This window comes from Bos taurus, chromosome 23, assembly GCF_002263795.3.
Source record: "Bos taurus isolate L1 Dominette 01449 registration number 42190680 breed Hereford chromosome 23, ARS-UCD2.0, whole genome shotgun sequence".
NCBI classification, from domain to species: Eukaryota; Metazoa; Chordata; class Mammalia; order Artiodactyla; family Bovidae; genus Bos; species Bos taurus.
Window position 1 is genome coordinate 44,740,001 of NC_037350.1, and position 27,998 is coordinate 44,767,998.

At 47.5% G+C, this 27,998-nt stretch overlaps 1 long non-coding RNA gene across 1 annotated transcript; it reads left to right on the forward strand.

Moving 5' to 3' along the window:
* Nucleotides 1-764: 764 nt before the first annotated feature.
* LOC132343656 (uncharacterized) lies at nucleotides 765-22,298 on the forward strand. Its single transcript, XR_009492591.1, has 4 exons — nucleotides 765-1,073; nucleotides 1,705-3,023; nucleotides 21,050-21,206; nucleotides 22,141-22,298. It is a non-coding gene; the product is annotated as an uncharacterized lncRNA (long non-coding RNA).
* Nucleotides 22,299-27,998: the final 5,700 nt, after the last annotated feature.

Consider the following 27,998-nt stretch of genomic DNA (forward strand, 5'->3'; position numbering starts at 1 on the left):
TAGGGATCAAGCTAAGATGTGAAATGGGTCCATCGTTGAGCTGAATCTTAGGTCCTGCTCATTCAGAGAAGGAGCACCTCTGAGCTCTAGTTTATGCATCTTGAATCCCTTTAAATTCACAGTGAGAAGTAATTAACAAGACTCTAGTTTCATCAATAAAAATCCATTGCTGATAATTATATGAATTAGCAAAGCAATGTAACTGAACGAGGAGACCTTATAAAAGATGTGAATGACCTTTCTGATATAACCCTGGCTGGCCACCTCCTAACTGCTGCTGCTGCTAAGTCGCTTTAGTTGTGTCCGACTCTGTGCAACTCCATAGACAGCAGCCCACCAGGCTCTGACCTCCCTGGGATTCTCCAGGCAAGAACACTGGAGTGGGTTGCCATTTCCTTCTCCAATGCATGAAAGTGAAAAGTGAAAGTGAAGTCACTCAGTGGTGTCTGATTCTTCGCAACCCCATGACTGCGGGCTACCAGGCTCCTCCGTCCAAACTAGGCCTTCTTAACCTGAGATTGACCTAAAGTAACACACGCAGAGCGTCACTCTCATTATACCCAAGTATTTCTAAAGAGGGGCTTCCCTGGTGACTCAGCAGTGAAGAATCCGCCTGCCAAATACGGGAGATTGGAATTCAATCTATGGGTCTGGCAGATCCCTTGGAGGAGGAAATGGCAACCCACTCCAGTATTCGTGCCTGGAAAATCCCATGGACAGAGGAGCCTGGCGGGCTACAGTCCACGAGGTCACAGAGAGTTGGTCATGACTTTGTGACTAGACCACCAGCATCATTTCAAAGAAACTTATAGGCATCATAACAAGCCCATAAATTAACATTTTGTAGATTGAACCTCTGTTACATATGAACAAACGCTCTAGGATCCGTACCTGTGTGCTTTTGGAGGGTCTTCTGAGTAAGCAATGAAGATGGATGTCTTCCTAGCCACACTGCCTGCTGCCCAGGGAAGGGTCATTTAAGCAATGTTGGAAGCAGAGGGACAACCACTCCCAGCCTGGACTCCCCACCTCACTTATGGACCCCTAATCTCTTCCGGAAAGGGTTGTGTTCGGTGAGGTTTTTTTTTTCCATACCACTCCAGTGACACATTGAAAAACTTAAAGGTCTTACTTTTGTGGTGCAAGGACTACTTTGAGAATGTAGTAATAATCTCTTCAATAAAGGTGCACATACGCACGTGCAAAAAATATTTTTTAAGAAAACTTTAAAAAATTATTTATCTATCTTTGGCTGCGCTAGGTCTCTGTCGCTGCCCTGGGCTTTTTCATTTGTGACGAACAGGGGCTTCTCTTGTCATGGCGCGTGGGCTTGAAGCTCTTGGGCTCAGTAGTTGTGGCATATGGGCTTAGTTGCCCCCACGGCATTTGAGATCTTTCTGGACCAGGGAAGTGGCAATCCATTCCAGAATTCTTGCCTGGAGAATCCCATGGTCAGAGGAACCTGGCGGGCCGCAGGCCATGGGGTCGCAAAGAGTCAGACACGACTGAGCGACTAACACCACTCTGACTACGGACCAGGGATCCAGCTCACGTCCCCTGCACTGGCAAGCAGATTCTTAACCACTAGACCCCGGGGAAGTTCTGCAAAAATTAAACTTTCAATTCCTTTTCAGAGTGTTTACAAACCCTGGCCCTACCCCCACTCACCACCGTCATCACCAGCTTCTTCCTCTAATTTTCCAGGAATCCACTGAGGCTTTTCAATAGATCACCTCTGACATTATGACATCAAGAAAACCAGTTACCCGCCTGAGCCCCCAAGTTTCATCTTGCCTGTAGTCTGCTCTCACAGCGCTTCCTCCTCCTCCATCACAGTACTCTGAAGAGGAGTGAAATATCAGTTACGGACGCAGATCAGTTATGGAAGTGCAGATCACTGTGTAAACGCATCGGATTCTGTTAAGGAAAGTACAGCCCACAGTGAGGAGAGGCTTTAGTCTCCTCTGCCTTCCCCTGGACACGTAGGATATTATTAATACCTGGCACCAAGTCTGCTCACACTTTCTGTGTTTTTTCAGAAGCAGACAAGCAACAGTGTTTTCCAGGACGGCCCTCTGCAATGTTGTTGTTTAGCCGCTCAGTTGTGCCCGACTCTTTGTGACCCCGTGGGCTGTAGCCCACCAGGTTCCTCTGTCCATGGGATTTCCCAGGCAAGAATACTGGAGTGGGTCGCCATTCCCTTCTGCAGGGAATCTTGCCACCAGGGGATGGAGCCTATACCTCCTGCATTGGCAGGATTCCTTACCACTGAGCCACCCGGGAAGCTTTCTGCCATAAGCAGTGCTCACCTTGGGTTTCTTCTCCCCTCTTGACACATGGCCCTTGCTTTTACCTCTCAGCTTTCCTTCCCCACCCGTCCTCACTCAGAGCTGACACAGGACCCTGAACTGCTGAATTAATTCACACTGAAGCCACGTGTTCCAGGAAACGAACTCACTCAGAAGGACAATGCAGATCGTGGAGTGCAGGTTATTACAGCGGCGGGCCCAAGGCAGAGTCTCCTCTTAACCAAGGACCCCGATCAGTTTTTGTGAAAACTTTATACACCCTAAGTATACACGCCCAAACCCACCTCCCCAAATTCCCTGAAACTAGTCTGAACAAAGGAAAAGAAAGATACAATCAAAGTTAACCCGTGATTCATATGCCTTAAGCCTAGGTAGTTAACAGTGGGCAATTATCAATAGGCCTGTGGTCATACCCCAATAAGCATAACAGAATGTATGATTCTATTTGGTTACACAGATAATTAGGATATTCTTTTAGGCTAAGGAGAGTCTGGGGACGAGCCCTGGGGCTCTTCCCTCCAGGGGCCTGGTTTTCCAGTTGGTATGTTGTTTCCATAGATACTGGGCATAGAGCTCAAAGTCCACATTCCAGCCCACGATGGAGACCTGCCTTCAAGATGGAGCCTGTTCTGTCTGTTTCCTCCTTCATTTACCCCAGCAGTATTTCACATTTTAAAGGCAAGCTGCACTGTCAGCGTTACAGTCGACGCTAAAGTAAGGATCTCTAATGTTGAAATTCCAGTAACTGTCGCCCCGGCCTGAGGAAGCTAGTTTTTCAGGAGGATCCTCAAGTCAGTCCTGTAGGCAATCATGTATTCCTGGTCAGCAGTGGTGGGGGGGTGAGGGGTGCGTTAAGAGTGTCATTTGCTTTAGGGAGAGAATATCCTCCTATATCTAGGCAGGAGTATTTCAAAAGAGATAGTGAAGAATTGCACCCATTTTTCTATAAGAGCACAGCTTTTCCCTAACAAGAAGGGGAGAATCAGGTCTGTGTCAATATTTATGGCTGTTTTTGGTGTTTAGTCGCTAAGTCGTGTCCCACTGCAGCACGCCAGGCTTCCCTCCAATTCGGATAACGTTAGTTATCCCAACGGCTTCCATTCCCACTTGTCCTGGTGTCACCTAGCACTCCTGGCCCACCTTGAACTCATGCGTAAGTGTAGGAGGCGCATCAAGGAACCCACCTCCTTGCTCCACCCTTTACCTCAAAAGCACTTGAAAACACATACTGTTTGATTTCACTTATACGAGATATCTGGGCTTCCCAAGTGGCGCTAGTGGTAAAGAAACCGCCTGCCAACACAGGGGACATAAGAGACGCAGGTTTGATCGCTGGGTTGGGAAGATCCCCCAGAGGAGGGCATGGCAACCCATTCCAGTAATCTTGCCTAGAGAATCCCAAGGATAGAGGAGCCTGGCGGCCTACGGTCCATGGGGTCACAAAGAGTGGCACATGAGTGAAGCAACTTAGCACACACGCAAACGAGAAATCTAGAACAGTCGAATTCTTAGAGTCAGAAAGTGCACTGGTAGACGCCAGGGGCCAGAGGCGGGGGTGGAGATGGAGCGCTTACTGGGAACAGAGTCTCAGGATGTTGTTGTTTAGTCTCTAAGGCGAGTCTGACTCTCTGCAAACTGATGGACTGTAGCCCATGAGGCTCCTCTGTCCCAGGGATTTCCCAGCACAAATACTGGGTCGGGTTGCCATTTCCTTCCCTTGGGGATCTTCCCAACCCAAGGATGGAACCTGCGTCTCCTGCATTGGCAGGCAGATTCTTTACCACTGAGCCACCTGGGAAGCCTGAGTTTCAGTATTCAGTTCAGTTCAGTCGGTCAGTCGTGTCTGAGATTCTTTGTGACCCCGTGGACCACAGCATGTCGGGCCTCCCTGTCCATCACCAACTCCCAGAGCTTGCTCAAACTCATGCCCATCGAGTCAGTGATACCATCCAACCATCTCATCCTCTGTTGTCCCCTTCTCCTCCCGCCTTCAATCTTTCCCAGCATCATGGTTTTTTCCAATGAGTCAGTTCTTCGCATCAGGTGGCCAAAGTATTGAAGTTTCAGCTTCAGCATCAGCCCTTCCAATGAATATTCAGGACTGATTTCCTTTAGGATGGACTTGTTCTATCTCCTTGCAGTCCAAGGGACTCTCAAGAGTCTTCTTCAACACCACAATTCAAAAGCATAGATTCTTCCACCCTCAGCTTTCTTTATAATCCAACTCTCACATCCATACATGACTACTGGAAAAACCATAGCTTTGACTATACAGACCTTTGTCGGCAAACTAGTGTCTCTGCTTTTAAATATGCTGTCTAGGTTGGTCATAGCTCTTCTTCCAAAGAGCAAGTGTCTTTGAGTTTCAGTTTAGGAAGATGAAAAATTCAGGAGATGGATGATGGTGAGAGTTCACTAACAATATGAATGTACTTAGGGCCACCAACCGTATAGTGAAGTGTGGTTAAAATAACATGTTTGACATTATGTGACTTTAATCACAATACAAACAGGTAAGTAAATATACATTTTTTTTTTTAAAAAAAGAACTTGAAGGTTCAAAGTCAAGACCGCCCATTTACCTGTTCCCACGTGGCCTTCCCCTACCGGGAGCAAATCTCAGCCTGGATGCCTCCCTCCATGACAGCTCCCACCTCACCCGGTGACTCTGTCTCACTTCAGTCCAGTAGTCTGGCCCTTGCTCTTGGCCCTCCCCCTACTGCATTTCCCCATCCACGCCCTCTCCCTGCCCTACTGCATTTCCCCATCCATGCCCTCTCCCTGCCCTGGTGCATTTCCCCACCCATGCCCTCTCCCTGCCCTGGTGCATTTCCCCATCCATGCCCTCTCCCTGCCCTGGTGCCGCTTGCCTAATCAAATCCTGGCTTGACTCTGTTGGAGAGGCTCTACGTCCAACTCACAGCCCTGACAATTCTAAGCCACCCCAGTCCTGCAGGGCAGAAACAAGGCTCTCCCTGGCTCAGGTTGCCCAGTCCTCTAAGCATACAGCCAGCCCTGCCAAGTTTTAACCAGAGACTTACATTCCAAAGGAGAAACTTATAAATTCAAATGCTTTCCTAGAAACCAATGATGACTCTTTTAATGCAGTCATATCGTGTAAAGAAAACTCAAGCCTGCATTAATTTCATTTTTCATATAATTCATACAAGGAGCCTGGACTCTGTATTTCCTATCCACCTTCTATTTGCATTCTCTGTTGCTCCCCTGTCCAGGTTTTAATGGCTCAGCTGGAATTGAGACCATATTTGCTCCTCATGTTTGTTTGAACACTTAGGTTCTGTAAAAATATTTGCCTCCCAAATTCCCCATCACAGACAGATGTCCTAGCTCATTGCTGTTGTTAAGTATCTTGGCAGGGAGAGAACTGGCTTCATGTTTCAAAGAATCCCCTTTTCTACTAAAAAGTTTTGGTATCACTGCACAAAGGCAGTTACAACATGCACTCAGAGTGGAGCCACCAGGACCCTCTTAAAAAGAAAAGGCAAAGCTTCATTTTCTCTCAAGGACGACTAATTAGCTCGGTGACCTCAGGCTTAACCTCTCCAGGCCTTGGTTTCCTCATTTGTAAATGGGAGATTGGTTTGATTTAAAAGGTTTCATCCAGCCACAACCTTCTACTATTCTCTCAAGACAGATCATAGCAAAGGAAACCATAATTTGACTCTGGGCACAGGGATTTTTAGGAGAATATTACAAATCTACAAATAGAGTTTAAGATGGCATCAATCTCCCTGTGCTAACTGCATGCATGTCCATTTTCTCCTGCTGTACTCTTTCACTGAGTAATTGGAAAGAGCCTTGAGGGGTAAAGACTTGATGAGCCTCCAGGACAGCGGGGTTCATTCACATTTAGATTCCGAAAGTAAAAATCCACTGAAGCCAAGTCCTCTCACCAGGCAGGACCAGCAGCCGCCACCTCAGTTGAATCCATCTCAGTGTCGCATGAAATGAATACAAACACACGTTTTCATAAATGGACAAATATGAGAAGGACCCCAGCTCCACTCTTTCGTTCCTTGTTTTTTTCACTGGTAAGATGAACTTTCCCCTTCTGTTGCAGCTACCTTTGACATGCGCACTCAGTTACTCAGTCCTGACTCTTTGCAACCCCCTGGACTGTAGGCTTCTCTGTCCATGGGATTTCCCAGGCAAGAATACTGGAGTGGGTTGCCATTTCCTGGTCCAACCTGCATCTCCCTTGTCTCCTGCATTGGTGGGTGGATTATTTACCACTGAGCCACCAGGAAAGCACTGACACCTTTACTGTTACTACTAAAGCTCTGGTCATAGCAAACACAAGCCTTACAGAGTTCTCTGATTCGTACCAGTGAGCTTTCACTCATGGAATCTTACAAAGTGGGAGCTATTGTTAACCCCTTGAACAGACTGGGAATGGAGAAGAAAATGGCAACTCACCCCAAGATTCTTGCCCGGGGAAATCCCACAAACAGAGGAGCTTGGTGGGCTACAGTCCATGGGGTCCCAAAGAGTCAGACACGGCTGACTGAGCACACACGCAGAGACTGAGATACAGACTCCCACAGCATTTTTGTGCCTTCAGATCAGATCAGATCAGTCGCTCAGTCGTCTCTGACTCTTTGCGACCCCGTGAATCGCAGTACACCAGGCCTCCCTGTCCATCACCAACTCCCAGACTCACGTCCATCGAGTCAGTGATGTCATCCAACCATCTCATCCTCTGTCGTCCCCTTCTCCTCCTGCCCCCAATCCCTCCCAGCATCAGAGTCTTTTCCAATGAGTCAACTCTTCGCATGAGGTGGCCAAAGTACTGGAGTGTCAGCTTTAGCATCATTCCTTCCAAAGAAATCCCAGGGCTGATCTCCTTCAGAATGGACTGGCTGGATCTCCTTGCAGTCCAAGGGACTCTCAAGAGTCTTCTCCAACACCACAGTTCAAAAGCATCAATTCTTTGGCGCTCAGCCTTCTTCACAGTCCAACTCTCACATCCATACAAGACCACAGGAAAAACCATAGCCTTGACTAGACGAACCTTTGTTGGCAAAGTAATGTCTCTGCTTTTGAATATGCTATCTAGGTTGGTCATAACTTTCCTTCCAAGGAGTAAGCGTCTTTTAATTTCATGGCTGCAGTCACCATCTGTAGTGATTTTGGAGCCCAGAAAAATAAAGTCTGACACTGTTTCCACTGTTTCCCCATCTATTTCCCATGAAGTGGTGGGACCAGATGCCATGATGTTCGTTTTCTGAATGTTGAGCTTTAAGCCAACTTTTTCACTCTCCACTTTCACTTTCATCAAGAGGCTTTTGAGTTCCTCTTCACTTTCTGCCATAAGGGTGGTATCATCTGCATATCTGAGGTTATTGATATTTCTCCCGGCAATCTTCATTCCAGCTTGTGTTTCTTCCAGCCCAGCGTTTCTCATGATGTACTCTGCATATAAGTTAAATAAACAGGGTGACAATATACAGCCTTGACGAACTCCTTTATCCTATTTGGAACCAGTCTGTTGTTCCTTGTCCAGTTCTAACTGTTGTTTCCTGACCTGCATACAGATTTCTCAAGAGGCAGATCAGATGGTCTGGTATTCCTATCTCTTGAAGAATTTTCCACAGTTTCTTGTGATCCACACAGTCAAAGGCTTTGGCATAGTCAATAAAGCAGAAATAGATGTTCTTCTGGAACTCTCTTGCTTTCTCTATGATCCAGCGGATGTTGGCAATTTGATCTCTGGTTCCTCTGCCTTTTCTAAAACCAGCTTGAACATCTGGAAGTTCACGGTTCACATATTGCTGAAGCCTGGCTTGGAGAATTTTGAGCATTATTTTACTAGCGTGTGAGATGAGTGCAATTGTGCAGTAGTTTGAGCTTTCTTTGGAATTGCCTTTCTTTGGGATTGGAATGAAAACTGACCTTTTCCAGTCCTGTGTCCACTGCTGAGTTTTCCAAATTTGCTGGCATATTGAGTGCAGCACTTTCACAGCATCATCTTTCAGGATTTGGAATAGCTCAACTGGAATTCCATCACCTCCACTAGCTTTGTTCGTAGTGATGCTTTCTAAGGCCCACTTGACTTCACATTTCAGGATGTCTGTTTCTAGGTGAGTGATCACACCATCGTGATTATCTGGGTCGTGAAGCTCTTTTTTGTACAGTTCTTCTGTGTATTCTTGCCATATCTTCTTAATATCTTCTGCTTGTGTTAGGTCCATACCATTTCTGTCCTTTATCGAGCTCATCTTTGCATGAAATGTTCCTTTGGTATCTCTGATTTTCTTGAAGAGATCCCTAGTCTTTCCCATTCTGTTGTTTTCCTCTATTTCTTTGCATTGATCGCTGAAGAAGGCTTTCTTATCTCTTCTTGCTATTCTTTGGAATTCTGCATTCAGATGTTTATATCTTTCCTTTTCTCCTTTGCTTTTCGCTTCTCTTCTTTTCACAGCTATTTGTAAGGCCTCCCCAGACAGCCATTTTGCCTTACAACAATCATAAAACGCTACTATGCAATTGGGGAAGAGATAATCCAACTCCCCTGTTATACTCATGCCACTCTATAATTATTCAACAGTCTTAAGGATTTAACAGATATTTATTTTAAAATTTTTATAAATGCCTTAAACTCTGTAAAATCATAGTATAAGTATGAGTAGAATATTTACACGTATAGGTAAGTTTGATGAAGAACTATCTGCTTCAGCCCTTTAACATGTACTGTTACCTTCGCATTAACATGCTTTCTACCTTTGACGGGCAGCCACCCAATCACTTGTTCCTTGAGTCAGGGCTGCACCCGGCGCCTTAGTTCTGGAGCAGAGGGTGTGGCCAAGTGGGGGAGACAGAGTTGCCAGTCGTCTGATGACTCCTCCCGAGCCAGGCTGGGAGCTGATTATCAGAGCTACAACTTGCGTTACTCTATTCTTCTAGCCCCTGACTTCCCCGCACAGCTCTGAAACGTCTCTGCCTTTAGGAAGGGGCAACTCCATGAAAAGGTCCCGGATCACTGTAACTACATCATGAGTCTAATAAGGCCGAGGGGTGAGCTATAAAGCAGTTTGCTGCAGGAGCTTGGCCTGTTTCCTGGAGGTCTTTTGGCCTCTTCTCTCCCCTAATTCCCTGGATGCTGTATCTGTCACTGCATTGCTCCTATGGGCTCTTATTCAAACCCACAGGCTGTTTTTCTATGAACAAGCACTAAATTGAGATCCAGGATGTCAGTTTCAGGCACCGATCAGAGGAAACTGCCCATCTTAGCCCTGTCCTCTTACAGAGTTCCAGTCACATAGGAAGATTTTGGGCTCACAATTCAGTCTTCAACCTCCACTCCTCCACATTCCTCTCTTCTAATGAAAAACAGTCTGGGGAGGGAAAAAAACATATACATTACCAGCTGTATCTTCATTTTGTCTACTGTCCTCTGTGAGCAAAAATACAGGTTTTCATTTCTCTCCATTAAATACATAGTTGTGTGCAAGGAGAATGGGTTGAAAGAAGCCTTATTATGTCCAAGAGTTCCTATTTCTTTAAAAATATTTGCTGTTAGGACTTAGAATCCTTTCTACCAACCATGGGTCAGAGAGATCAGGAAAAACATTCACTGCCAGTGATCCCATTTATAAAGGGGTAGGGAAACTTTCCATATGGGGAAAAATGAGGCCAAGCAAAGAGGGAAAAAGGAAGCTTCCCCAACCAAAATAGAGAAAGGGCCCTACAAGAGACCAGGCAACAATATCTCAAAGAAAAGGCATTCCCAGGCAGTGAAGGCACACTGCACACGTGCACACACGCATGTGCACACGCACACACGCATGTGCACACATGCACACGTACATGTTGTGCTCTTCAGTCACTAAGCCATGTCCGACTCTTCGCAACTCCATGGACTGTAGCCCACTAGGCTTCTCTGTCCATGGAATTCTCCAGGCAAAAATATTGAAGTGGGTAACCATTTTCTTCTCCAGGGGATCTTCCCAACCCAGGGATCAAACTTGGGTCTCCTGAACTGCAGGCAGATTCTTTACCATCTGAGCCACCAAGGAAGCCAAGATGGTCACAGAAATAGATAATTAGAATAAATATGTTTGGGGCTTCCCTGGTGGTTCAGTGCTGAAGTATCCGCCTGCCAATGCAGGAGACATGGGTTCGATCCCTGGTCCAGAAAGATCCTACGTGCCCCAGAGCAACTAAGCTGTGTACCACAACTACTGAGACTGTGCTCTACAGCCCAGGAGCCAAAAGTACTGAAGCCCGAGCAGGCTACAGCCCATGGTCCACAACATAAGAAGCTATTGCAATGAGAAGCCTGTGCACCACAAGTAGAGAAAAAACCCATGCACAGCAATGAAGACAGCACAGCCAAAAATAAATCAAAATTAAAAAAAATAGAAATGTTTGGTATGAAGGAGGGTGTACATCACATGTGGAAACATAGATAAAGGAATGACTAACTCTGCTTAAAGAAACATTTGTGCTGTGTTCACTTCTGTGTGTGGGTGTCCCTGACCACCATGCTCAGAGATCTTAGCTTCATAGTACAAGCAGTCTGGCAGCATCAAGGGATCCTCTTTCCCTCTCTTTCTGTCTGTCCCCCTCTCTCTCTCACCATCTCTCTCTTCCACCGCTGACAACTATCACTGCTAATTTAGGGCTTTGTTGAGAATTTCAGCACTGCTGAGTAACTTTGGCCATAGTGAGAGGGAAGGACAGGAGGAGGCTACTGCAGTCCTCCTTGTAAGAGCTGATGAAGGGAGCCTGGACCCGGGAAGTGAGAAGAGAGGTGCAGGCCAGGAATGAGCCGGACCACCCTGTGCTCCTGGTCTCCTAGATTCCTCTCTCCTGGGGGCACCTGGCCTCTCGGCCCCCGGACCACAGTGGGCTCCTGGCTGTGCTGGGAACAGCCGCCAAGCCCCACTGCAGAGTGGCAGAAGCACCTAGCTCTTTCTTTCACTCTGGCCCCATGCAGAACCAGAACTCTCGCTAGGTCGGGATGTGGGGGACACCAGCATCCTTCGTGCAAACAACCTTCCATATGGCACATTATGAGGATGGAGCTAGTGGTCTGACTCACCTTTGAAATTGGTTTTAAGAATAAACAGTCCGTCTCCTGGGCTCTCAGAAGCAACTTAGTGTTGAGGACGCCGGAGTGCTGAGCACAAGAGCACTTTTTGTTGCAGCTCTGTAGGCACACACCAGTCGCTCCCTCGCCTTGAACGCTAAGTGACTGGTCAGAGTTTCCAACAAGGCGGTGCAGTTATGCACAGATGAGAAGACACCCAGGCAGGCTGTCCCACCATTAGGAATGGGTCGGCAGTGGTGACGAGGGAGTGGGGCTTCTGCGAGAATGAGCATGAAGGAGGGCTCAGATTTCTCGTACTCCGGAAGACAGATTCACCAAGGAAGGTGGGTGGTGAAAACCACGTTCCCCACTCCACCCAGGCGGGTCCCCACCATCCCCAGCAACCTCCAAATAGGGAAGCACAGTTAAGTCAAGAAGGATGGCTGACCTCCCATATTCACTTCTTCTTTTAAGCCTCAAACCTAGCACATTGTTCAGTCGCTACATCGTGTAGTGACTCTTCGTGACCCCATGAACTACAGCACGCCAGGCCTCCCTGTCCTCCACTATCTCCCGGAGCTCGCTCAAACTCGTGTCCATTGAATCAGTGATGCCATCCAACCATCTCATCCTCTGTCAGCCCCTTCTGCTCTTGCCCTCAATCTTTCCCTCTTTTCCAGTGAGTCAGCTCTTTGCACCAGGTGGCCAAAGTTTTAGAGCTTTAGCTTCAGCATCAGTCCTTCCAGTGAATATTCAGGACTGATAGATTTCCTTTAGGATGGACTAGTTGGATCTCCTTGTAGTCCAAAGGACTTTCAAGAGTCTTCTCCAGCACCACAGTTCAAAAGCATCAAAAGCTTCTTGGTGCTCAATAAATGCCTTTGAGTGAATAAGAATAAGTGAATAAGAAGGTTCAACTACACAAGTGGTTTTCAAACTGGGCTTTCTTGAGGCACCAGGTTGTCCCAGAGAAGTTACAGGACCTGCTGTAAGGAAATGTGTGCTGGGGCCCGGCGGGGCCACTCCATCTGTATTCCTGTGACTGTCTGTATCTCCTCTGAATTCAAGCAAAGTCCTCTGTGGCCACCAGAGCTCAGCGAACTGACAGCCAGTGCACGCCAGCAGGTCGTGGGCACGGTGTTTTTCATTCAGTGATGATACATAAAAACCAGCTCTTTCCTTACATTTGGGGAGAACGGATTTCTAGAAATAGACCAGTTTAGGAGGGATGAGGCTGCCATCATGGGATTTGCCCAGCTAGCTTCATAAATATTATTCTACCCCGGTCTCCAGTTCTTCAGACACTTGGGGATACAACTGTGGTTTAAGATGACCAGCTCTTGCCCACCCTCTGGCCGTAACTCTCCCTCCTCCCACAACCTCTCTAGGGGAGCTAGGCTTCCAACCCAGAATGATTTCATCACCACCAGGCAATTGGACCCGGATTTTTCTCCTCTTAGGATATCTCGCTAACTCGTCATTTCCATAATTAGCTTTAACGACCCTCTTCTTCTGTTTCTTTCCAAACAACACACATTCTCACTCTTTGTGGGGGTGGCAGACCTCCAAGCTTTTGGCAACTCTCCTGTTGACCGAGATCCCAGAGAAGAATTTCAGACGGTCAGCTGAGGGCATCTAAGACAGCTGTGTGAAGAATGAGGCTGGGATGAGAAGGAGGGGTTGGAGGAGGAGAAGGGGAGGAAGAGAACTGTAGAGTGGAAGAAGGACTCAGAGAACATTTACTCCAAGCCCCATTTCACAGATGGGAAAGCTGAGACCTAGACAGGTGAAGCAGCTCACAAGGTTGCCATGGGGAAGTCTTAGGGACATCAGATGATCAGAGCTGGTGCTGGGTTGAAACTCAGACTATCCTTTGTTGGCTTAAGTGGTGAGCTGAGCCCTTTGTACTTTTCCAAGTGAAATGTGGCAGCAGCAAGGTCCAGATTTTTCTGGAAACTCCAGCTCATGTTTCAGCATCTAAGGCACTTAGCTGATCAGGCCTCTTCTGTAGATCTCCTAACCACATCTTGCTGCTGGCTGCTTCTCAGCTCTCTCTGCCATGGTGCTCAAGGTCTCCATGACCCCGGGCTCATGGCAGAAGGAGCTTGGAACCCCGCAGTGTAGAGAAGGGGATTCTCCAGCACCCCAGACAGCTCCCCATGTTTCTCCAAGGGTCTCCTCTCTCCCACGTGCCTGAGCCTATCATGCTTCGCACGTGTGATTTTGAACCTAACCTCTCATATGAACCTTAAATTACTGGGACATACAAGGACCATCCCCTGTGTACTGCCCAGGGGTTCTGAATCCCGACAGCCTCCAGCCTGGGATGAGTGCCCAGCCTAGGCTCGCTGAGGGACTCCAGGGGTACACTCCCTCAGGATACAAGGACTGAAACTACAGTAGCCGGAGGCCCCCAAGAGGAAAAGATGGAGAGAGGCAGGGCAGTGGGTGCAGAGGGTCCTGGGGAGGAGAAAGGAGAGCTTGCCACATGCTTGACACAGTTGCTAAGTTCATAACTGAGCATTAAAGAGACACAAGCAATGAGAGCCTTAAGATTTTCCTGGAGAATAGAAAGGTGACTTGAGGTCTGTAAACTTAGAAAGAAGAATTTAGAAACCATGACTCCAATAAACTAAAGAGGTGGGGAGAGAAGGAATGAAGTAATTGGTCTGCTGGGAGCAAACAGCCTTGACAAGGGACAGTGGGGCGCCCGCTGTCCAGGGAGCCGAGGAGATCAGCACCAAGACGATGCCTCCGGTGCGGGGGACTGCCCAGGGCAGCCCAGACTCGGAAAGGGGTGCTCTTAATACCCTTTCCAGCAAAGGTGGCCATCCTTTCCCCAGATCACACACCTGACTGCATATGACAGAGGAAAGAATGACAAGGAGAGTTCACAGTACATCGGGCTTTGCATTCACCACAAAGTAATAATATAATAGTAACAAGCTGTTATAAAGTGATGAATGCAGGGCAAGCCCATTTTGCTAAATGCAAACTCACAGACACATACACAGTGCCCACATTTCCCTAAACCACCTGGACCTCTAGGAAGAAGTAGATCATTTCAGTTCTCAATCTATCACTTATCAAGGAAAGAAAGATACATTGAAGACACCGGTGAGATGAATTGCATAAACCCAATTCTGACGTTAAAATATGATTACAGAAGATTTCTTAGCATCAGTTAATGATCAGAGTGGAACATTAGCACCCCAAAAAGAATCCCCCAGGGCCCAAAGATTGTGGGGTTTAACTGTGTGACTGTTTAGGTAAGGAGGTTCAGCTCTTGTTTGCTGAGCGACACACCAGAACTGCCATCTCCAAATAAATGGCATCCTTCAAAGTAATCCCCATGGAAAATTACACTCATTCTAACCGTGCTGTCCTTGCTCAGATTATTTTGGGGGCTGTTCTTTTGCATCCCTCTTTATAACCAGTTTATCAGCCACATGCGAAAAGCGGTTCCTTTTTCTGTGGTCTTCTTTAGAATTCATATTAAAAGGAAGGGGGATCAGGACACACAAGATGCCAGATGTGATGGAGAAAACACCCCAGACAGTGAGGTCTCTGAGGGCAACTGCAGGGCTTCCCCTGCTGCCTCGCAGAGTGCCCAGCAGACAGCTGGAAATTCATAGATATAGCTGGAAAAAAAAAATACAATGAAGGTGGAAAAAAGTGAGGCAGCATTATGACAACATTATTGGCTCAAACGGTAAAGAATCTGCCTGAGATGCAGAAGCCTTGGGTTTGCCCTGGATCAGGAAGGAAATAGCAACCCACTCCAGTATTCTTGCCCAGAGAATCCCATGGACAGAGGAGCCTGGCAGGCTACAGTCCACGGGGTGGCAAAGAGTCAGACACGACTGAGCAGCTAACACACACATACGTGGTCAAATGAGTAATGGCAATACACCGTGCTCGCCAGCTGTCTGGACCATCCAGGGTGCCTCCCTGTAGAGATCAGCCACTTCTATCGAAAGTCAAAGGACAATTCTCTTTTCCTCCTCATTTCTAATGAAACCACAGAGTCAGGCCTTAACTAAAAATATTCTCAGTCTCAACGTCCATAACCATGTTGGGCACAAAGCCTGAGGGATGTGAGAACGGCCTTAATAGCCAAAGGCAGGCTGGTTCAAAACCACACAACCACACATTGCACACACAGGTCAAAGCCCACAGGTCCGGACAGGCTCTCCCAGAGGCTGGAGCACGTGGTGGCCTGTCTGTCACTCCTGTGCCCTGCTCACGTCCAGGGCTTTGGGACAGCATCAGGCAGGGACAGCCAGGTCAGCATGCACTGGCCCAATCTCCTGGCAAAGCAGACACGGGTCTGCAGAGGCGCCCCACTCTGCTCCTCCCTGACAGTCATGCATTCAGCTCTCCAGACTCGGGGCTACCAGCAGGGGCCAACAGCGCTCTCTGACTTTTTCTCTCAAAGAAAAGATGTTTCAGAAGCGAGCCCCTCCCTGGGGTGGACTCACGAGTGTTGGGGATGGAGAAGAAGCTGATCTTTGCCCAGACAATCAAGCCCCGCTGTTATCCTTCAGTGCCCCAGAACATGAAAGGAAAAAAAAAAAAACACTTTCTTCCTCCTCCATTCAAACACCTTAAAATAAAACAATGACCTGCAGTGTGCCCGCCAGAAAGGCCAACATGGTGCCCATGTGCCCGTGAGCTGACCTCTGCAGGCTTTTCCCACCCCCAGGCCTCAGGCATGCAGGACTGAAAGAATTTTTTTGGCCAGGGCTGGAAGCTTTTGGGATATGAGCCTGCCACCCTGCCCCCCAAAGCTGAGAAGCCACTCAGGACTCGTCCTGGCCATTCACAGAGCAAGCATTTGTCTGCTGCTGCCTGCCTTCCATTCGGTTCCTAATCTTCTTGGTGTCCAGTGTCCCTTTCCTCTAAATATCCCACTAAAGCACTCACTGATAACTAAGGTAGAAGATTCCCGTTTGAAAAGTAGACTCATACTGGGCCTTCCCAGGTGGCGCTAGTGGTAAAGAATCACCTGCCAATGCAGGAGATGTGGGTTCAATCCCTGGGTCGGGAAGATCCCTTGGAGGAGGGCATGGCAGCCTGCTCTAGTGTTCTTGCCTGGAGAGTCCCATGGACAGAGGAGCCTGGTGGGCTACAGTCCATGGGGTCGCACAGAGTCGGACATGACTAAGCGCACGGGCACACACACACACACACACACACATGTATTGGAAAACTCTCATACTTAAAGGAAGACAGCTCTGATGAGGAGGCGATCAGTGTGGACGGGGTAGGTGAAGGCAGGACTCCTTCTGCCTGATTTCCCTAAGAATCACACGGTGGTAGTTGTCACTTAGAAGAGCCACTCAAAAGGCTGGTGTTGCCTACACTCTACAAGGGTCTGTGTACAAAGATTATACATAATAACAGCCTCACCTGAGAGATCTTGGGGTACATCAGCATCCTTTTTTATAAAGCACCTGAGGAGAAGAGAGAGGGAGGAGGAGTAAGAGAGAGAGAGGGAGAATGAGAAAGAGAGAAGTGTTTAACAAATAGTTTCAAGACCTTCTGTTTCCCAGCCACTCTGCTGAGCCCTGATCCTAGGCGCAAAGAAGATAAAGGATGGATGCTGGCAAGAACTCATGAAACAGAAGCAGATACTGTCAGCCACATGTACCAGCTCTTACAAAACCGATCGGATCAGGGACACATGGACAGAAAATCCGCCCCTAGCCCGGGATTTCAAAGAAGTTTCCCCACGGGGACTTTTCTCACATTAAAAGTACACACTTGGCTTGGCTTCCGATAATTTAGTGCTGGAGATTTCTCCCACCTGGCCAGCCTCCATCAGCGCTCTTCACAGAGCAGTGGTCTGTGCATCATGCCCCTCTAGGTGGAAAGCACCCCCGTTCACCCATGGAGAACTGGCTATCTTGCCTGGCCCGCAAGCTTCCGTCCCATGAAGGAGCCTGATCTCTGTGTCAGGGGCCAAAGCCACTTGGGGTAGAAAAAGCAAAATTTTGCTGAATCTCACAAAACACTTCTCAACAATGTCATCCTAGAGGCAAGGGCAGAAACCCAGGTTTTGTGGACCTTGAAGCTCAGACAATCTAGGGAACCTCTTTAAGAAAATGCATATGAAAAGATTCCTTCCATAAATTGTCAAAGGCTTATTGTTTATGAACATATTGTCTGGGTCCTTTGAAGAAAGGAGTGCCTTTGCACATGGCGGAGAGGGTGGGGCAGGATGCCCAGAGCTCAAGCTTCATGGACTTTGTGGTAAACCCACCTTTGCTCAGGGGCCAAGAAATGGTCTTTCTCTGGAGGAAAGAATTAGGATCCATCCCACCTCCCTCAACTTAGCCATCTTTGAACTGCAAAGGCAGAGCGGCAGGTTGCCTCAGATAGAGAGAAGCCTCCTCTGCCTGTTCCCTTAGGCCTCCAGAAAGATTCCAAGCTATTTTTGGAGCACGAGCTTTCTTCAGCCTTTCAGTTCGGCCTCTTGAAATTTTCACAGCCAAGCAAATTACAGTACTGGGTGGAAACAAAGTAGCTATCCTATTGGTTTTTGTTGTTGCTATTCTAATGAGCCAAGGTCAGAAGATATTAATTTTTAAGCAACATATCAAAAATATTTGCCCTTATTGCTTTTTCTTTCTGGAGATTAAAAAGGTCAGAGGTTCAAACATCTTGCATTAATGGGCAGCACTGCACTAACTTGTTTTCCTCTAACAAACGGTATTATTTAAGATTTAGAAAAAGGAGTCTCTCAAGCAGTTGGACATTGATAACTGTTGTCTTCATCCTTATTACAGTTCTTGTGCCTATTACTATTACATATTAACAATAGTAATAACCACTCCTTCCCTAAGATTTCGCAAGTGAACAATGAATTGTTGCTTTTGTTGTTCAGTCATTCAGTCGTGTCTGACTCTAGCGACCCCGTGGACTGTAGCCCGCCAGGGTCCTCTCTGTCCATGGGACTTCCCACACAATACTGGAGTGGGTTGCCATTTCCTTTGCCAGTATAATGAATGAATCCATCAAATAACAGTCTAGGCAGTATTTAGGAAACCAATCGTACTGGTGATGCTAGCCTAGCTGAGATTTCACTCCAGTCCCCACCCACATGGCCTCCCTGGTTTTCCAGGCCATGAGGCACTTTCTCTTTTAAAACTCAGCCCGGGCCTTCCCAGGTGCTGCAGTGATTAAAAAAAAAATCCACTTGTCAATGCAGGAGACCTGGGTTCCATCCTTAGGTGGGGAAGATCCCCTGGAGGAAGAAATGGCAACCCACTCTAGTACTCCTGCCTAGAGAATCCCATGGACAGAGGAGCCTGGCCCGCTACAGTCCGTGAAGTTGCAAAAGAGTCGGATACAACTGAAGCAACCAAACAACAAGAAGAAGGAAAAATCTCAGGCTGCACTTAGCAGTCTAAGTGCTCCATTAAGACTTTCTCATTTTTACAAGAAAATGACTTCTTTCCCCTTTTAAACAATCAAGTCACAAAATACTTTTGTAAAAATAGCATTAACATCAAACCAGGTCTTATGAAGCAACCCGTACTGGCTTAGCAAAGGCCTAAAGTAACTTCTTAGCCTACTATGGCTCTTTTAACTTTTCAACACTTGGCTTAAACGTTAACGACCTATTGTCTGATTTTTATGGACTTTTAAATACTGTTGCCAACTCTTCTGGAAGAGATCGCGTTTTGTCAGCAATTCAGGCATGAAAATTAGAATTTGAAAACAAATAAAAAAGACCCAGTAAGCTCATGAGACTTCTACTCAAAATAGTTCCCACTCTCCTACAAAGCCGGGCGTGCTCTCCTTCTACGACCATATGTACATTCACGACCAGATACGTTTTCTTTAGGACTGGAGTAATCATGTATAATTTAGATAAGATGACTTCGTGCCAATAATATCTGAGTCACAGGGCCATGAATTTGAACTCCATGCCACCCAGGTGGGATGGGAATTCTGAGTAGTCATAGGAAAGAATTGTAGAGATAATTAAGAATTTTACAAAGAGCCATAGCTTGGAAAAAAATGAGAAAACTTTTCAGGCTTCCCTTGTGGCTCAGCTGGTAAAGAATCTGCCTGCAATGCAGGAGAACGGGGTTTGATCCCTCGGTTGGGAAGATGCCTTGGAGAAGGGAAAGGCTACCCACTCCAGTATTCTGGCCTGGAGAATGCCACAGACTGTATATGTATAGTCCATATACAGAGAGTCAGACACGACTGAGGGGCTTTCACTTTCTATAGTGAGTTCAGTACAAAGGACTTGTTTAGTCACTCAGTCGTGTCCTACTCTTTGTGACCCCATGGCCTGTAGCCCACCCGGCTCCTCTGTCCATGGGATTCTCCAAGCAAGAATCCTGGAGTGGGTGGCCATTTCCTCCCCCAGGGGTGTGAGGTAAAATGAGGTCATAGGATGAGCCAGGCTTCAATATGACTGTTATCCTCACAAGAAAAGGAGATGAATACACAGACAGCTGCAAGATGGTGTGCGGACGTAGGGAGGACAGCCATCTGCAGAACACGGGGAGAGGCCCAAGGAGAAGCCGGTGATGCCCACACCTTGATCTTGGACTTTCAGCCTCCAGCACGGAGAAGAAATACACTTCTATTGTTTAAGCCATCCCGTCTGTGGAACTTTGCTCTGGAGCCCTAGGAAATTTATACACCTTCTGTCAAGACCAACGTCTTAAGACACACCTGAGGATGCTCACGGTGGTGGGACAATGCCTCTCTGGTTTACTCTGCATGGAAGTTCTGGCGGCCTCGGGTAAACTCTTACTGGCCCCTTGAAAATCCAGGGGACAGGGTGTAAATCTGCCCCTGGGGCCGTACCCATGCCATATCTGCAGCAGGTCTCCAAGGTGAGCAGCCTCCGGCATGGTGGAACAAGATGGGTAAAGGAGGGCTTCCCAGGTGGCGCTGGTGGTAAAGGACCTGCCTGCCAGTGCTGGAGACTCAGGGGGTGGGAAGATGCCCTGGAGAAGCAAATGGCAACCCACTCCAGTATTCTTGCCTGGAGAATCCCCCGGACAGAGGAGCCTGGTGGGCCCCACTCCATGGGGTTGCAAAGAGTCGGACACGACTAAGCACAAACATGCACAATCAGGGCCAAACCCAGTGCCTGCCCTGCAGGATACTCAGTCAGGGTTTCTGAAATAAGTAAATGACTCAGGATAAACTCTTCTGGAATTGAAACGTTCCAGGTGGTCTCACTTGGCGAGCGACTCTTGTCTGAGTGGCTGCCAGCAATCCTGCTCTGTCTCCAGAGGCTATAAATGCATAGCGGCAGGAGTAATCCGTCCAGGGGAACAGCCCTCTGGGGAGAGGAGGGGGCTGACCCGTCTCAGTTTGCTCTCTTCTACCCTCAGCGCAGCTGCCTTAGGCCAGTAAGTGCTTAATTAGTGTTAATATCTCTTTTGATAGTATTATCCTATGAGCACAGAATCCATGTTTAGTAATAACACCAATGCAGTCCAAGGCTTTTTCCCTTAGGTATTCACCGCTCCAGGACTGATTCCATTTCATTCTTCCCCATGTCTGTCAATGGTCTCCGCCTTCTCCCAAAGCTCAGACTCAAGCCCTTGGAGTTAGAGATGATTCTTCCTAATCCTGGAATCCCTAAATCCCATCAGGAACAAAATCTTTTCCATCTGACCCTTCCCTGCATCTCCTATCTCTCCCTCTCCAGGCTCAGCACCATCATAACCCAGCCCACACCTCGTGGCAGAGGAATCCTCACTGAGCCACCAGCCTCTAACCTCTCCATGCCATCGTATGACATCATATGACACCTGTGTCAAGCCTCAGAAACTCTTTCAAGGAGCCCTGGCTAGGCAGTTAAGAAGGTTAGTCCTAGTTATTTTATGCCTGGTTGCAATAACTAAGAAGTTTGCAAGAGCAGAGGCATTCTAGGCTAGTAGAATTTCTGGAAAGAGCTGCTGTGTTAACCTATAGTCATTGCTGTGGGGTCTTCTGGAATCATAAACTCCATTTCCAGATGCTACTATACAAAACAGGCTTCCTCGGTGACTCAGGGGTAAAGGATCTGCCTGCCAGTGCAGGAGACCCAGCTTTGATCCCTAGGTCAGGAAGATTAGCTGGAGAAGGGAATGGCAACTCGATCCAGGATTATTGCCTGGGAAATCCCATGGACAGAGGAGCCTGGCGGGCTACAGTCCACCGGGTCGCAAGAGAGTTGGACACGACTTAGCAACTAAACAATAGCACTATATAAAATACGCATGACCGGGTTCACCTTAGGTGGTGGAATACAAGAACTCAGCTTTTACAACACAGCAGAGTTCGTATGTAAACTGCTAATTATACGATCTTTCCTGTTTGTTTAGTTTTACAAGGATGGTTATATGATGAGGTGGGGTTAGTGGGTGGGAGGCGACATGTGGAGGCCAGAGGATCATGGGGAGAGAAGACGGCTCCCAGGAACCCAGAGCAAGCGCCAAGAACTACAGTGCTAACCTTCGCCCTACATGGTTCAGTGGCTTGTGGGCTGGAAGCAGGAGGGTGACATCTGTGATTGAGTCCATGTGAGATGCTTGACCTCCCCAGTTTCATGCTCCAACGGGCGCGATGTGGGGCTGAGTCCAGCCAACAGAACAGGGAGTGCAGAGCAGGGAATGTTGACAGAAGAAACATCCGTATGTTCTCCGGATGCTAATTACAGAAAGCCTATGTTCCTACGGGCTGTTTCATGGTAAACTTTCTCCTTATGGAAATTTTTTTATAACAAATCAATCTGTTTGGTTTGGTTAACTTTGGAAGGACGACTTCCTGAACATTGACACAGGAAAGACACCTGGCCTGAATTCTCCCTGAGCCCATGTATCTGCCTGTGTCATGGAAGTTTCTGCAACTGAGAGTCCTGTAACAGCCTGTGGCTGACCCCGGATCAGGCCCTAGGATCTCCAGGCTGGACATGTAGTAGGGGGTTGGAATTAATAAAGGACTTGAGAAAAACAGGAATTGTTTATCTTGTTAATTGTTGCAAGTTTAGGCAGCGGCAAACCATCCCTGACAGGTCCACTCAGATCTCTGAATCCTGAGTTTATTCCCTCTCTCTGCCTCTCCCCCACCCTAGCAAAGCTTTGACTAACATGTCCCTGTGGACACCCGTAACCTAAGAATCCTAATAGCTGAAACTTTGGGGAAACACACAGAAAGGCATTTCCAAGTGCATCTGGCTTACATCATCCAGAAAGAAGGATCAGAGCTCTTCTTACTGAGTCAAATCTGCCTCCTCCCCTGGCAAATGGAAAAATATTCGGACTGACAGAGAACGTCTTTCTGCACATAGATCTATGATTTTAAAATATTGCTCTTTTAAACATTGTTCAACTACTACTGCTAACACGTATTAACATGCCTTCATATAATTAATTGACTGATTACCTGTTTTAATTGACTCTGGTAAATACATAAAATGCATGTGCTGGTGACACTGGTATGCTGGCAAACTAGGTCTTCAGGGGAAAAAAAAAAAGAGAGAGCTCTGATTTGTAGTTTTTGGAGATTTTCATGGTATAAATAGCTCTGCCATAGGCAGTTTCAAGCTGCATGCCTAACATTACTGAACAACCAAGCCATGGACTGGGGAAGACACAGGCTCAGGCCAGCCCCAGCACACACCTGTAGTGTAACCTAAGAAACGCCAAGATTGGCTTAAACCAGTTTAAATTCCTCTATTATGGCTTTGTTTTCCATTTTTCTCCTTTTTTTTTGCACTTAGTCATGTCCAACTCTTTGCGACCCCATGGACTGTAGACCAGCAGGATCCTCTGTCCATGGGGATTCTCCAGGCAAGAATACTGGAGTGGGTTGCCATGCCCTCCTCCAGGGGATCTTCCCAACCCAGGAATCGAACCCAGATCTCCCGCATTACAGGTGGATTATTTACCGTCTGAGCCACCAGGGAAGCCCATTTTTCCCCCTTAGGATACATAAAAACTCGTGGCAGTTGCTATTAGACAGACAATAGGCAGACACATATTTTGAAACAGAGCTTCCATGAGAGTGGAGAATAAGGGGTGAAAATACTGAAGCCAGGTTGGGGTCCAGGCACCTGGCTGTTGCCCAGCGGGTCAGAGAGTAATGGAAGTAGTGAGACCATGGCATCCTCCTCATCACTTCAAGCCACTTAATCTCTTACCTACTGGAGTAGAACATGCTGGCGGCAGCTCCATTTCCATCAAATTCTTACTGAGCTTTGTGCCAGGAACTCAGCTCAACTCACGGCCCACGACAGACATTCAATAAAAGTAAGCCAAATATGAACGTATTCTATATAACAAGGTCTTGAATTACAGCCATCAGAACACTCAAATAGTTTCTGTTTTGAACAAAGTTAAGCAGACACAACAGGCTGTTGGCCAATTAAGTGGGGGATGGAAGTAATCAGAGATATACCAGAAAGCAAGACGAACACTGACCTCCCTAATGGTGCCTGGATTCATGCTGCTGATGTGTTGAAGCTCTAGGTTAGACCAAGTTTACCAACAGCAGAGAGTTTCTGGGAAATCTATAAATATACTTTCTTCAGGGAATGTAACTCTAGTTATTAAAAACCACTTGCGGGAACAGCATCTCTACTAAGAAGTAGAGGTTCCTGAACTCCAACATAAAATGGAAGCTGTGCTAATAGACCATAACACTTGTACAGTTAAGCTTCCCTGGAGGCTCAGTGATAAAGAAAGCCCCTGCAAGGCAGGAGACGCGGGTTCAATCCCGGGGTGATCCCCTGGAGGAGGAAATGGCAACCCACTCTAGTATTCTTGCCTGGAGAAGTCCATGGACAGAGGAGTCTGGTGGGCTACAGTCCCTCATGGGGTCACAAAGAGTTGGACACGACTTAGCGCCTGAACAACCACAACAAAGGTCTGTCAGAAGTGTGGTTCTGCCTCTCCATCTCTGAGACACCTGGAGGAATTGTTAAGGGAGTTGATTCCAAGCAGCTCAAACCATAGGCAATACGTAAAATCCCACCTCGGCTGGTCGAGCACACTGAAAGGTCACGATCTCAGTAGTTGTGTCTTTCAGGCTGTGGCAGACAGAATAAAGTCCCCTAAAGATGTCCGCGTCTTAATCCCCAGAGCTATGTGCGACCTTACCCAAGGCAACGGGGTTCTGCAGATGTGATTAAGTTAAGGCTGTAATCACCAGGGCTCTTACGAGGGAGAGACAGGAGGGTCAGAATTAGAGGAGATGTGATGATGGAAGCGAAGGTCAGAGAGATTCAGCTGTGAGCCACAGAGTGCTGGCAACTTCGAGAAGCTGAAAGGGGCAAGGGAAGGACCCTCCCCGGGATGTCCAGGAGGAACCGGCCCTGCTAACACTTGGGCTTCAGTCTAAATGAGACGGGTTTGGACTTCTGATCTCCAGAACCATTAGATGACAAACTGCTGCTCTACATCACTACATTTCTGTTAATTTGTAATACAGGCAACAAGAAACCAATATACACAAAGAGACACGGATCATGAGTCCTAGGAGGGGAGCAACCCTTTCTCTCCTAACCTCCACACATAAGAAGAAAAGATGCAGTCTCCTTGGCATATGACTGTGTCCCTTCCTCAGATGAAATTTCTTCAGAGGAGGAAGTGAAAGTGCAAGTGTTAGTCACTCAGCTGTGTCTGACTCTCTGCGATCCCATGAACTGTAAGCCTGCCACGCCAGGCTCCTCTGTCCATGGGATGTTCCGGGCAAGAATACTGGAGTGGGTAATTATTGCCTTCTGCAAGGGATCTTCCTGACCCAGGGATCAAACCCGGTCTCCTGAATTGCAGGCAGATTCTTCACTCTCTGAGCCACAAGAAAAGCCCTGTGCAGGAAAGCTCTGGTCACCAATGGGCCCTGAACCTTTCAAGAACACAAATAAAACTTAAATCAGGGAATATAAAGGGATGAAGGCAAGCAGGTGGAGGGTCAGTGTGTAAAAATGCTATAAACCATCAGGATTGTTCAACTCAGGTGGTGTATGCATATATGTACTTCTTTTAATTTTAGAAAGGTTCAGGGCAATGGCATTTTAAGTGGATCAAGGAAGCTAAGTGAAGGATTTTCCAAACAAATGTTAGAGAAGAATTGGAAATTGATGACCTCAACTGGATTTTAGCCTAGTCCTCCAAGAAAGAATGAAAGCTCCAGCTTAGAACACGTTACGGATGTTGTAAAGCAGTTGGAAACTATTTGTTAGGAAACAATCCCCTTCTCGAAGGAGTCCTGGAGCTCTTTCACGACCTCATGGGGAGTGTTCCCTGGGTCTCCTGGCCCCGCCCACGGACTGCGAGCCACATTTGTAAACTCCAGAAGAACACAGGTCATTGGAGAGTGTCTTACGTATTCTATGGGGTTGGCAGGGAGACCTGAAGAAATCCGAAAGGAAATCAGAGTGTGGCCGACACCCTGGACTCCCATTTGGTTTGGGTTGTCCTATTTCGCGGAAGGCCCCCTGCTGTCTTCTCTTCGAGCCACATGCTTTTCACACAGAGCTGCTACTTTAAATGGAAGGCCTTTCCGTGGGCTCCCTCTAACCTGTTTTCATTGTGCTAACTCAGAAAGCATATGGAAAAGTAATCATTAACAATGACTTTCATTTGATATCTATGTAAACCTATACGCCCCCTTGGGGCTCAGACGGTAAAGAGTCTGCCTGCAGTGCAGGAGACCGGGGTTCGATCCCTGGGTGGGGAAGATCCCCTGGAGAAGGAAATGGCAACCCACTCCAGTAATCTTGCCTGGAAAATCCCATGGATGGAGGAGCCTGGGAGGTACAGTCTATGGGGTCACAAAGAGCCGGACACGACTGAGCAATTTCACTTTCACTTTTTTTTTTCAAACCTATATGCACAAGGATCAAATGCTATTCATTTTATTTCTTTACAAGCATATTTGACCCAGGGATCGAATTCCCACCCTCTGCGAATCTTCTGCATTGCAAGCGGATTCTTCCCACCAGGGAAGTCCATTGAGTCTCCACAGCTGCTGCTGCTGCTAAGTCGATTCAGTCGTGTCCGACTCTGTGCGACCCCAAAGATGGCAGCCCACCAGGCTCCCCCATCCCTGGGATTCTCCAGGTAAGAACACTGGAGTGGGTTGCCATTGCCTTCTCCAATGCATGAAAGTGAAAAGTGAAAGTGAAGTCGCTCAGTCATGTCCGACTCAACGACCCCGTGGACTGCAGCCTACCAGGCTCCTCCACCCAGGGGATTTTTCAGGCAAGAGGACTGGAGTGGGGTGCTGTCTCCACAATTCCAGCCAAAGAAAGGCACTTGCCCATCATGGGAGTTTCCCTCCTTGCTGAGCTGACGGGGCAAACCGCAAACATAGACGCACAGGAATATCTTGGGTAGGATATAAGTAGAATTGGTTACCAGTGTGTACTTTCATGGGTGGGATTAGAAAAGCCGTAGGGAAACTCCCAATTATTTGTTCGTGGTAAGTGGGGTGATGTGAAAGGTGCGTTCCCTTTTTTTTTGTTTCATTTGGGCTTTTTTCCCCGAATACATTTCTTTCAACAGAAAATAACATTTCCCTTTTGATTGAAAAGGTGGTAGCATCACAGAGCAGAAAATGGGTCAAGTTCTAATAGTGCTCCCTGAGTTTCCTGAATTGGATCCACTCTTCTTAGAACAGAACTGTCCTGGACTCCTGCAGTGAATGGAAGGTCTATCTCCTGGACGACAGGACAGGGTGGCTCTATTTCAGGAATTCTAGCACAGAGCTTCTCAACTTGGAATGTGCTAATGAATCACCCCGGGGACTTATTAAAGGGCAGGTCTCATTCGGTCATTCCAGGGTGGGGTTGAGATTCAGCGTTTCAAACCAGCTCCCAAAGGATACTGCTGCTGCTTGCTGGTCCACGGACCAGCTGTGGGTAGCCAGGGCCCAGACCGCTGCCAGACAAGGTAGCAAGCCAGGCGATCTGATTTAGGGATGAGACCACAGAGCAAACTAGCAAGTCAGAAGCTTCCCAAAGTTAGGACCAAGGAACGCCCAAGATCCTTGGGCCAAGAGTGGATTCCAGTACAGGATCAATCAGGAGTGGTCAAGGGCCCAGGGTCTCTGAGGCTGGAGGCAGTTGATTGATGCCCACTGATCTCATCGCTGGAACACCTAGGAAGTGCTAACACCAGTAGAACTAGGTTTAAACATCAGCCCCCCATTTCTTTACTGGCTTTTACCATAAATGGAAAGGCTTTCCCTGGGAAGTCCCCAGGGATCTTACACTGCAGTGTGGTCACTGCTGTTATCGCTGATATTACAGTAAGGCCAGTGATGCCAGTAAGCTGGAATGTTTGTTCCAAACACCAGAATGTCCAGTTCTTTGTGATGATTCTTTAAGGAGAGCCTCTGGTATTTTGAAATTGACACACTTATGAAAAAAAGTAAATACTAGGTGGCCAGCCAGAATCGGAGGGAATTTCCCACCCTGACCTGCACACGCCAAAGCCGGCCAGAACGCTCGGTGGCGTTTTCCTCCTTATTGCTGGCACCGAAACAATACAGGCATCGTAGTGTACGCAGGAGATAGGGTACACCCGCTAACCAAACAAAAGACCAGAACGGGCTTTGTTCTAGGACTCTCCGTTCTGCGGCTGAGGAGCTCCTGAAGGCTTTCTACCTGC